Source organism: Aristolochia californica, unplaced genomic scaffold (genome assembly GCF_029961685.1).
Source record: "Aristolochia californica isolate CCGP_79_NKW_82.1479 unplaced genomic scaffold, dmAriCali1.0.hap1 SCAF_466, whole genome shotgun sequence".
In the NCBI taxonomy this organism is placed as follows: domain Eukaryota; kingdom Viridiplantae; phylum Streptophyta; class Magnoliopsida; order Piperales; family Aristolochiaceae; genus Aristolochia; species Aristolochia californica.
In genome coordinates, this window is record NW_027182177.1 from 1 (window position 1) to 10,000 (window position 10,000).

The following is a 10,000-nucleotide window of genomic DNA, read 5'->3' on the forward strand; positions in this document are numbered from 1 at the left end:
GGATTCCACCAATTGGATACAATCAAGTGTAATCTGATGCAAGGAAAAAAATACAAACATAAAGTATGAATAGTGGGAGGATAATAGGGAAAGGGTAAAAGATTAATTAAAAAATAGGAAAGGGTGGGTAGAAAAACTTATTAGAGACCATTGACTCCGGTATCTAATAAGTTATACCTACTATTGGATTTGAACCAATGACTCCTGCCGTATGAAAGCAATACTCTAACCGCTGAGTTAAGTAGGTCATTTATCATCACAAAGAAAAAAAAAAGGAAGACCCCTCGCATGGGCATTATAGATGGAATACTACTTCTAAGCAATACCAATCTTTGTCAGTAAAGGGGTCAGAGAGCTATCATATGGGACCATAGAATATCCATCTTGACAAGATATTATCTAGATGTTAAGATATCTATGACAAGGGCTATAGCTCAGTTAGGTAGAGCACCTCGTTTACACGCGCGCCAATGCTTTTTCAGGGGAGTTCATCATGCAATCAACAGAATTGATCTTATTGATAAATCGGTGTCTTACTCCATGGATTCGAGGGAACAAGAGAACAATAGCCTGACAAATCTTTGGTTCGGTCCGATTCAGGTACCAATTTAAAATAGAACCCATCATTGATTTGATAATTGATAAGGTGAATACCTAGTCTATTCAATGCTAGGCATAATGGGTATAAGGACCTCAAAATAACATAACCTCTTTTCGCCCTATGAGCTTTAAGGTGTATGAAGTATCATATTTGACTCTTTGAGCGGAGCGATAGAGACTCAACCTAACTTAGGTTGATCTAGGCCGGAGGCAGACCTACGTCAAGGCAATCCTTCTTTGAAAACACTTTGGTATTGCTCCTGGATCAGAATACAAAAAATGAATCAGAGCACGTGGAACCATCTCGTTATCTTCCTGTCAAGAAAAAGTATGGTGGACTAGCCGATTCTTATATCAGTTAACGAAAGAGCCCAATGCAAAAAAAATGCATGTTGGGTCTTTGAAACAGTTCGAATCATTTAGATAATACTCAGTTTGATCTGTTTTACCGAGAAGGTCTACGGTTCGAGTCCGTATAGCCCTATATATTTTGACATCCGTGTCATTTTGACATTTTTGTGTAGCTCTCATTTTCTCACATTAGTGCTTGTGGCTGGCCCGCGCGGTGGGTTGGCAAAGCAAGTAGTCTTCTGTTTCTGCACAATACTTATTTTTTTTTTATTCCAACCTAATCTAATTCAATTGTTCATCATTCCAATTCTACTGGTCCTTCCTTCCGATACAGACTTTATGCAAGCAAGAAGATTGGGGGCCTGTTTGAACTTGCACGGGCTGGGGATCCTTCTGACTCATCGCTTTGTTGTTCCACAATAACTCCAATGCAGTGCATTGTTTCAGAGATAAAAAATGGACGCTAACCTATAACCTAAACGTATCAACGTTTGCACCCTCTTCTATTTCTATGAGTCTATTTTTGGATTTGGTCTGTCGAATCGTTCAACAACGCCTGATTCCATTAGAAGTATCTTATGCGGATCATTTATGATTCAGCCGATTCTACGACTGTGGTACACTCCATTGTGTAGGTTTACTTCAAAGGAAACAAACCTTTTTATTGTCACGAAACCTAACCCCTTGGGTAGTCTTATCAGATGTTATTAACAAGTATTTCAAATCATTTCAAATCGCGATTTTGAGTCCTAGAAATTGGTCCGAAATGGAATGACTTCTTCAAGACTTCTATTCTAAGTCTAATTAAATAACTCGATTCTTTATTCTCTCTAGGGGGACCATCGGGGGTAGGGAGTACAAGTCAAAAGTCTATAATTTGGTATAGGAATCCATGAGTTGTTATATATCTATTTATATGGAAATATGGAAGTTTATATGGAAATATGGAAGGATTTCTCACAATTTAACAGATTGAATCAAATCAATTAAGTATAAATTTGGGACAAAGGGAGAGAATCTAATTGGCCGATGCATTCTATTTCCGTATCTGTATCGAATCAATAGACAGAATGACGATCCTCTAACCAGACCCTAATGAAAAGAATACATCAACACAAACCAAGTGGAATATACCATAAATCCTAAGATAGAAATCCCTAGGCATTCTACTACATCTGACTATTTGTGTTGTGATATTATAAAAGAAAAAAAAAAAGAGAGAAAAATTTACCCAAGCCAGGCTTATTATTTATTAGAATTTTTATTCTATTATTATTCAAATTATATTAGAAATTTGATATAATATATATTTATATTATATTAAATATTAATTCAATTTCATATTTTGAATTTTCTGTTAATTTAAATATTAATTAATATATTAATATAACATTGTTATGTTATATATTTATATTTAATATTTTTTTTTTATGATTTTATGAATAGAAATAATATTCATATTATTTTCATATTATTTCAAATAGTCTTTAATTACTTTTTTATTTTAAGAAAATCCGAAACAAAACAAAGTGAGAGAGTTTTTTTGTATAAAAACATAATATGTCTACATCCTGAATGGAATCGAAGTAAATGTAAGTGGGATTCCGTTGGATGAATCTTGAAACGAGACATGATTCATAGCAAACAAATGAAACTACGTGGTTCCACCCTAATTGGTGTTTCGACTAAATAGTTATGAATAAATTGACAATTAAAATTCGAATTGACTAATTCGGTATATTCCACATTAATAGGAGTGCATCTATGTTTCTGCTTCACGAATATGATATTTTTTGGGCATTTCTGATAATATCAAGTGTTATTCCTATTTTGGCATTTTTTATTTCCGGAGTTTTAGCCCCGATTAGTGAAGGACCGGAGAAGCTCTCCAGTTATGAATCGGGTATAGAACCAATGGGGGATGCTTGGTTACAATTCCGAATCCGCTATTACATGTTTGCTCTAGTTTTTGTTGTTTTTGATGTTGAAACGGTCTTTCTTTATCCATGGGCAATGAGTTTCGATGTATTGGGTCTATCCGTATTTATAGAAGCTTTCATTTTCGTGCTTATCCTAATTGTTGGTTCAGTTTATGCATGGCGAAAAGGAGCATTGGAATGGTCTTAACCCCTGAATCCTCAGACAATAAAAAAGAAGGAAAAGGTTACATTGAGACAGTTATGAATTCTATTGAATTTCCGTTACTTGACCGAACAGCCCAAAATTCAGTTATTTCAACTACACCGAATGACCTCTCGAATTGGTCAAGACTCTCCAGTTTATGGCCACTTCTCTACGGTACCAGTTGTTGCTTCATTGAGTTTGCTTCATTAATAGGATCTCGATTCGACTTTGATCGTTATGGGCTGGTACCAAGATCAAGTCCTAGGCAGGCGGACCTAATTTTAACAGCCGGCACGGTAACAATGAAAATGGCTCCTTCTTTAGTGAGATTATATGAGCAAATGCCTGAACCGAAATATGTCATTGCTATGGGAGCTTGTACCATTACAGGGGGGATGTTTAGTACCGATTCTTATAGTACCGTTCGGGGAGTCGATAAGCTAATTCCTGTGGATGTCTATTTGCCGGGCTGCCCACCCAAACCAGAGGCAATTATGGATGCTATAACGAAACTTCGTAAGAAAGTCTCTCGAGAAATCTATGAAGATAGAATTGGGTCTCAACAGGAAAATCGATATTTTACTACCAATCACAAGTTTCATGTTGAGCGAAGTACTCATACTGGAAATTATGATCAAGGATTACTCTACCAGTCCCCATCTACTTCAGAGATACCTTCTGAAGCATTTTTCAAATACAAAAGTTCAGTGTCTTCCCACGAATTATTGAATTAGGAAAGGCAGGATGCTTTTGTGTTGTCCAGGATAACAAGCAGTGGGTCAATCTTCATAAATTTCATCGGCAATTTGAAATACTCATACAAATGTGGGAGAGATCAAGAAGATGCAGGGTCGTTTATCCGCTTGGCTAGTCAAGCATGAGCTAGTTCATAGATCTTTGGGCTTCGATTACCAAGGAATAGAGACTTTACAAATAAAACCCGAGGATTGGTACTCCATTGCTGTCATTTCATATGTATATGGTTACAATTATCTACGTTCCCAGTGTGCCTATGATGTAGCACCAGGCGGATTGTTAGCTAGCGTGTATCATCTTACGAGAATACAGTATGGTGTGGATCAACCCGAAGAGGTATGCATAAAAGTATTTGCCCCAAGGACGAATCCTAGAATCCCGTCTGTTTTCTGGATTTGGAAAAGCGCAGACTTTCAAGAGCGGGAATCCTATGATATGTTGGGAATCGCTTATGAGAATCATCCACGCCTGAAACGTATCTTGATGCCCGAAAGTTGGCTAGGCTGGCCTTTACGTAAGGATTATATTACCCCCAATTTCTATGAAATACAAGATGCTCATTGAATGATAAGATGAATGATAAGAAACTAATCTTCACTTATACGACTCCAGATATTCAAGGAATCTTTTTACGTTCTGTTCTAGATGAAACGGAGTAACTGGCCTTTCATTCGTACTATGGATGGGCTGCTAAAGAAGCTTCATTTAGATTCTCAAATTTTGAAGAGTCCCATTTCAGATGAGCAGAGCCTGTAGGATGAATCAAAAGAGTTCTGCACCATGAACTTTGTACCGCGCGCATCGCTTAGATGGGGCCACGGAAAGCTGCATAGAAGGGAGTGAATAAATGGGAAAGTGAAGAAATAGAATATGAAATAAAATCGTAAATTCTGAAATAAAAAAAGAAAAATTCAGAAATTAAATAAAATAAAAAAGGATCGGATTTTTTGGACTGTCTCTGAAATGAACCCTGCCTTTTCCTATCCTTCAACTCCTCCAGACTAGTCTTTTAGGGTTTTCGACCAACTAACTTCGACTTCGGATATGTATGAAGTATTAACATTCTTTTTGTGCGGGAAGAGATACAGTATGAACAAACAAACAAAAAAGAGGAGGGAACGGAATCCAATTATTTTCTTTACTCATATCTTTACCCATCTACTCGTTTTTTACCCATCTACAAGACGGAGGCGTCTATCTATACATCTAGATGTAGATGGATAAATATGTATTATGCTCTGGACTATTAACGCATATAATATTAAATAATATTAATATGGGTTCTGACTCTATTGATTTATTTGTATGAGTATCTTATCTATTCGATACATTAACCACGTGCCAGGAACCAGATTTGAACTGGTGACACGAGGATTTTCAGTCCTCTGCTCTACCAGCTGAGCTATCCCGACCATTCTCGATGCATGATCCTACTAAAAGAAAAAGAAAGCTTGGGCCTATGTCAATGAAAGGGACTCAAAAAGCATTAACTTACCTAAATAAAGTCGGTAATTTGTTGGATCTTCAAAAAGGAGACTTTGTAAATGTAAGTGTAAGAGTAATGATATGAACTGTGAAAGGTTCCGTAATGGAGATTCTTTGCCCATCCATATATGGATGGGCATTTGTACGTATATCATATCTATCACAGTGAGAAGAGAGAAAGATTTCTGGCCGGATCCATTTGTGAAAGAGTAGAGTAAGTGAAAAACATATCTAATTTTGAACCACTGATAAAAAAAAAAGAGGATAAATGCTTAGGGAGTCAAATAGGCCTTTTATTGGGGATAGAGGGACTTGAACCCTCACGATTTCTAAAGTCGACGGATTTTCCTCTTACTATAAATTTCATTGTTGTCAGTATTGACATGTAGAATGGGACTCTATCTTTATTCTCGTCTCACTCGATTAATCAATCCTTAAAAAGATCTATCAGACATCCTTAAAAAGATCTATCAGACTCTGGTGTGATAGTCGATTTGATCACTGACTATTCGATTCTTCCTTCTGCTTCTGAAATTATTATTCTGAAATTTTTAGAAAAAAAAAATATGGATTCGGGTCGTGATTAATCTTTGATATTTCAGTACGTATACGTACATATCTAGGGTCATCCCACTCTGGAGTTTCGATAGAAGGATTCTTCTACCAATGTAGTAAAGTCAACCCCATTCGTTAGAACAGCTTCCGTTGAGTCTCTGCACCTATCCTTTTTTTTTTCTGAAAACAGGATTTGGCTCAGGATTGCCCATTTTTAATTCCAGGGTTTCTCTGAATTTGGAAGTTACCACTTAGTAGGTTTCCATACCAAGGCTCAATCCAATCAAGTCCGTAGCGTCTACCAATTTCGCCATATCCCCCTCCCTCTTCCTTATGAGAAAGAAATCACATTGTGACCCCCCCTTCTTTTCTTTCATTTATCTTGGAGCCGTTGAATTCATTAGATACAGGCCCTTATTCCTATATCAAAGAGGTGTGTCCCTATTATATTTCTTGACCAGCTTCTTTCATCCCTATCGGAGTGGCGGGCCCATATTTGATATGATCCAATCAGAAATGATTCTATCATTGATGTATCCGCAATTCAATATGGATGGATATATCCCACGTCACATATATATATATGTCTTTACACCCCTTATTTTTTTAGCGCTATTTGGAATACTGGAACGGTCGATATTCATTCTTTTTTTATCGTCTTATCCCCTCCCTTTCCGAATGAAACCAGAGGAATGTCTCATTATGCTCTGGACTGCAGCCTTATCTTTATCTTATCCTTTCCTTTATCTTATCCTTTCCTTAGGAAGGATCTCCTATACTATAGGAATTCCTATAGTGTAAATAAATAGAATTTCTAAATTTCTATAACTATATATAGAATATATAACTAAGCTAATTTTTATTTTTTAGTTTATTTTATTAAGATTAAGTAATTAATATTACTAATATTACATAATCATAATATAATCTAATTAATATTAATAATATAATATATTAATATTATATTATTATTTATTATTACATAACAACATTAATATTAATAATTACATTATTAATATTAATGTTGTCATAATTAATATTATATTCTATTTAATATTAATATTGTATTATTAATATAATATTGATATTGTATTTATATAATTGTATTTGTATTTATATAATTGTATTTATATATATATATATTATATATAATAATAATAATTAATAATAATTATAATAATAATAAAAACAAACTACTCTTTATTTATTTATTATAATTATATTAATTATTAATAATAGATATTAATAATAGATAAATAAATAGATAAATAAAATAAAAAAATAAATAAATAGCTAATTACTAATAGCTAAGTCCCAGTAGTTTCCCGAAATCCTATGCACTATTTCTGTTATGTGAGCCCGCTTAGCTCAGGGGTTAGAGCATCGCATTTGTAATGCGATGGTCATCGGTTCGATTCCGATAGCCGGCTTTTCCATTTATTCGATTTTTTCCATGATTGATATTGATATTGATAATGTCTCCTTGAGATCAAGAGAAATTGAAAAGACTTTTCAATTTTCTCCAAATGTCGGGTCAACATAGTATGTTACGGGAACTCCCAACTATGAATAAAAAAGAATAAAAAATGGATTGAAGCTGTTAGATCTCTACAGAACAAGAAAGGGATACTTAACTTCCTATATATAACTATATAAAATAATCTGGTTATTGAGACAATTCATCTCATTCTTCTTTATAGTATTTCAGCGAGTTTAGCTTCGTTTATCGTTTAGTTCAGTCTTAATTTTTTTATTCTGTGAAATCCAATTTCAATAAAATAAGGAGTCTTTATGTCTCGTTACCGAGGGCCTCGTTTCAAAAAAATACGCCGTCTGGGGGCTTTACCGGGACTCACTAGTAAAAGACCTAGATCCGGAAGTGATCTTAGAAACCAACCGCGTTCCGGGAAAAGATCTCAATATCGTATTCGTCTAGAAGAAAAACAAAAATTGCGTTTTCATTATGGTCTGACAGAGCGGCAATTGCTTAGATATGTTCGTATCGCTGGGAAAGCCAAAGGGTCAACAGGTCAAGTTTTACTACAACTACTTGAAATGCGTTTGGATAACATCCTTTTTCGATTGGGTATGGCTTCGACCATTCCTGGAGCTAGACAACTAGTTAACCATAGACATATTTTAGTTAATGGTCGTATAGTAGATATCCCAAGTTATCGGTGTAAACCCCGAGATATTATTACTACGAGAGATGAACAAAGATCCAGAGCTCTGATTCAAAATTATGTGGATTCATCTCCCCGCGAGGAATTGCCAAAACATTTGACTCTTGACTCATTCCAATATAAAGGAATAGTAAATCAAATAATAGATAGTAAATGGATCGGCTTAAAAATCAATGAATTACTAGTCGTGGAATATTATTCCCGTCAGACTTAAACTTAATTAAAATAAAATAATTAAGCTTTGGACAATACAATTTTGTCTACCCTGTTTCACCAAACAAAGTAAATAGAACTAAGTTAAGGGATTTAATCCGGATTTTCCCCCATTTTCGTATCCTTTTCGTATCCCAAGTGGATCCGCGGTCAGATTCTCATTCCTTGTCCACCCTTTCCGATCCGATATTTTATCTACCACAGTAATTGGCAATAGAGAATCACTAGAAAGCAAAGGCCCTACTCTTGGAATAATGGTATCCATTGTTATTTGATACATTGTGGTTGGTAACGTTGGTAAATTAGGTGTAGGTCAAGGTACGGAAAGAGAGGGATTCGAACCCTCGGTAAGCAAAAGCCTACATAGCAGTTCCAGTGCTACGCCTTGAACCACTCGGCCACCTTTCCCACAGAATCTTAGGATTATTGCCCGGAAACCCGGTGAATAGCGAGTCATTCATATTATTTTATTGAATTTTTTATTGCAATACAATAAAGGTACGACCGATCTATTATAAATCGAAAACTTTTCGTCAAACAAAGATCTTCCTTCGAGGCTCGAGGGATAAAAACACATTTTTTTTTATTTAATATTAACTTAATATTAAAAAAACTATCTATTCATCTTTGTCAAGACGACGACCCTCTCCATCTTATTCGGATATTTATACCGTATACCGGATTAAACAACCAATGAATTGGGACGAATCCACAAACTCTATACTATACTATAGTATTTTATACTATGGTTATATTTAGAGGTCCATAGGAATTAAAAAATTCCTTTCTAGTTTCAGATTTATCAACAACAACTCTTCTCATGAGCTATCCCATGGATCTATTATTCCCATGGATCTATTATAAATAAATTCATGGGTCGCCCTATGATTTTAATATTTCCATTGTATTGTTTTGTTTGTGGATACGCGCTATTCGCCCAAAATGGATGGGTTGGTTATTCTATTTTCATCATGGAATGCTTATTTGATTCTTTTGACTCTTTGGGTAATAATAAAAAAAAAAAAAACTCCTCGAGTTAGATCAGAATTTGTAGGAAAATTTCTTGGATTCCTTAACTTCGATAAAATAAAGAGTAAGAGTTCTGTTCATTGGTATACCACATTGGACTGAAATCCAATCTGATTCCAATATTTCCTATCTATCCCTGTCTTAAAAGGGGCAATTTTGAGGGTCTTTTTTTTTTTACAATTACTCTGTTTTTATGTGATTTCGTACTGTACAATTCCTTTGTTTATGGGAGCATTTTCCCTCGAGGGAGAGGATAATGAGAAGAATTATGGAATGGGTTGTAAACTATGCCTAGATCTCGGATAAGTGGAAATTTTCTTGATAAGACCTCCTCAATTGTAGCCAATATCTTATTACGAATAATTCCGATAACTTCAGGAGAAAAAGAGGCATTTACCTATTACAGAGATGGTGTGATTTGATTCGTTTTTTTTTTATTTATTTATTAATATTAAAATTTATATATATTCTAATTATATAATATAATTCTATTTATTTATATTTACTTATTATATTATATTATTATATATTGGATTTGACCTCTTTCAGTCTTATGAGAAGGGGACATGGTTCAGGACACAAAAAAAAAATTCTTTAAATAAACTTCCGCTTGGTGAAGGTGAAGTTTGGGGTAGTAGAGATCGAACAATTCCTTCTGTCGTGTATCCCCGATTGATGCAACCTCAGATGCTTCAATTATCGAT

General features: G+C 34.7%; 3 non-coding genes across 3 annotated transcripts; 1 reads left to right on the plus strand and 2 right to left on the minus strand.

The window, feature by feature from the left end:
* Nucleotides 1-5,170: 5,170 nt before the first annotated feature.
* Nucleotides 5,171-5,243, minus strand: TRNAF-GAA (transfer RNA phenylalanine (anticodon GAA)). The gene has a single exon. It is a non-coding gene; the product is annotated as a tRNA-Phe (tRNA).
* A 1,985-nt stretch (nt 5,244-7,228) lies between these two features.
* TRNAT-UGU (transfer RNA threonine (anticodon UGU)) lies at nt 7,229-7,301 on the plus strand. Its single transcript has one exon. It is a non-coding gene; the product is annotated as a tRNA-Thr (tRNA).
* A 1,287-nt stretch (nt 7,302-8,588) lies between these two features.
* TRNAS-GGA (transfer RNA serine (anticodon GGA)) lies at nt 8,589-8,675 on the minus strand. Its single transcript has one exon. It is a non-coding gene; the product is annotated as a tRNA-Ser (tRNA).
* Between the last annotated feature and the right edge of the window lie 1,325 nt (nt 8,676-10,000).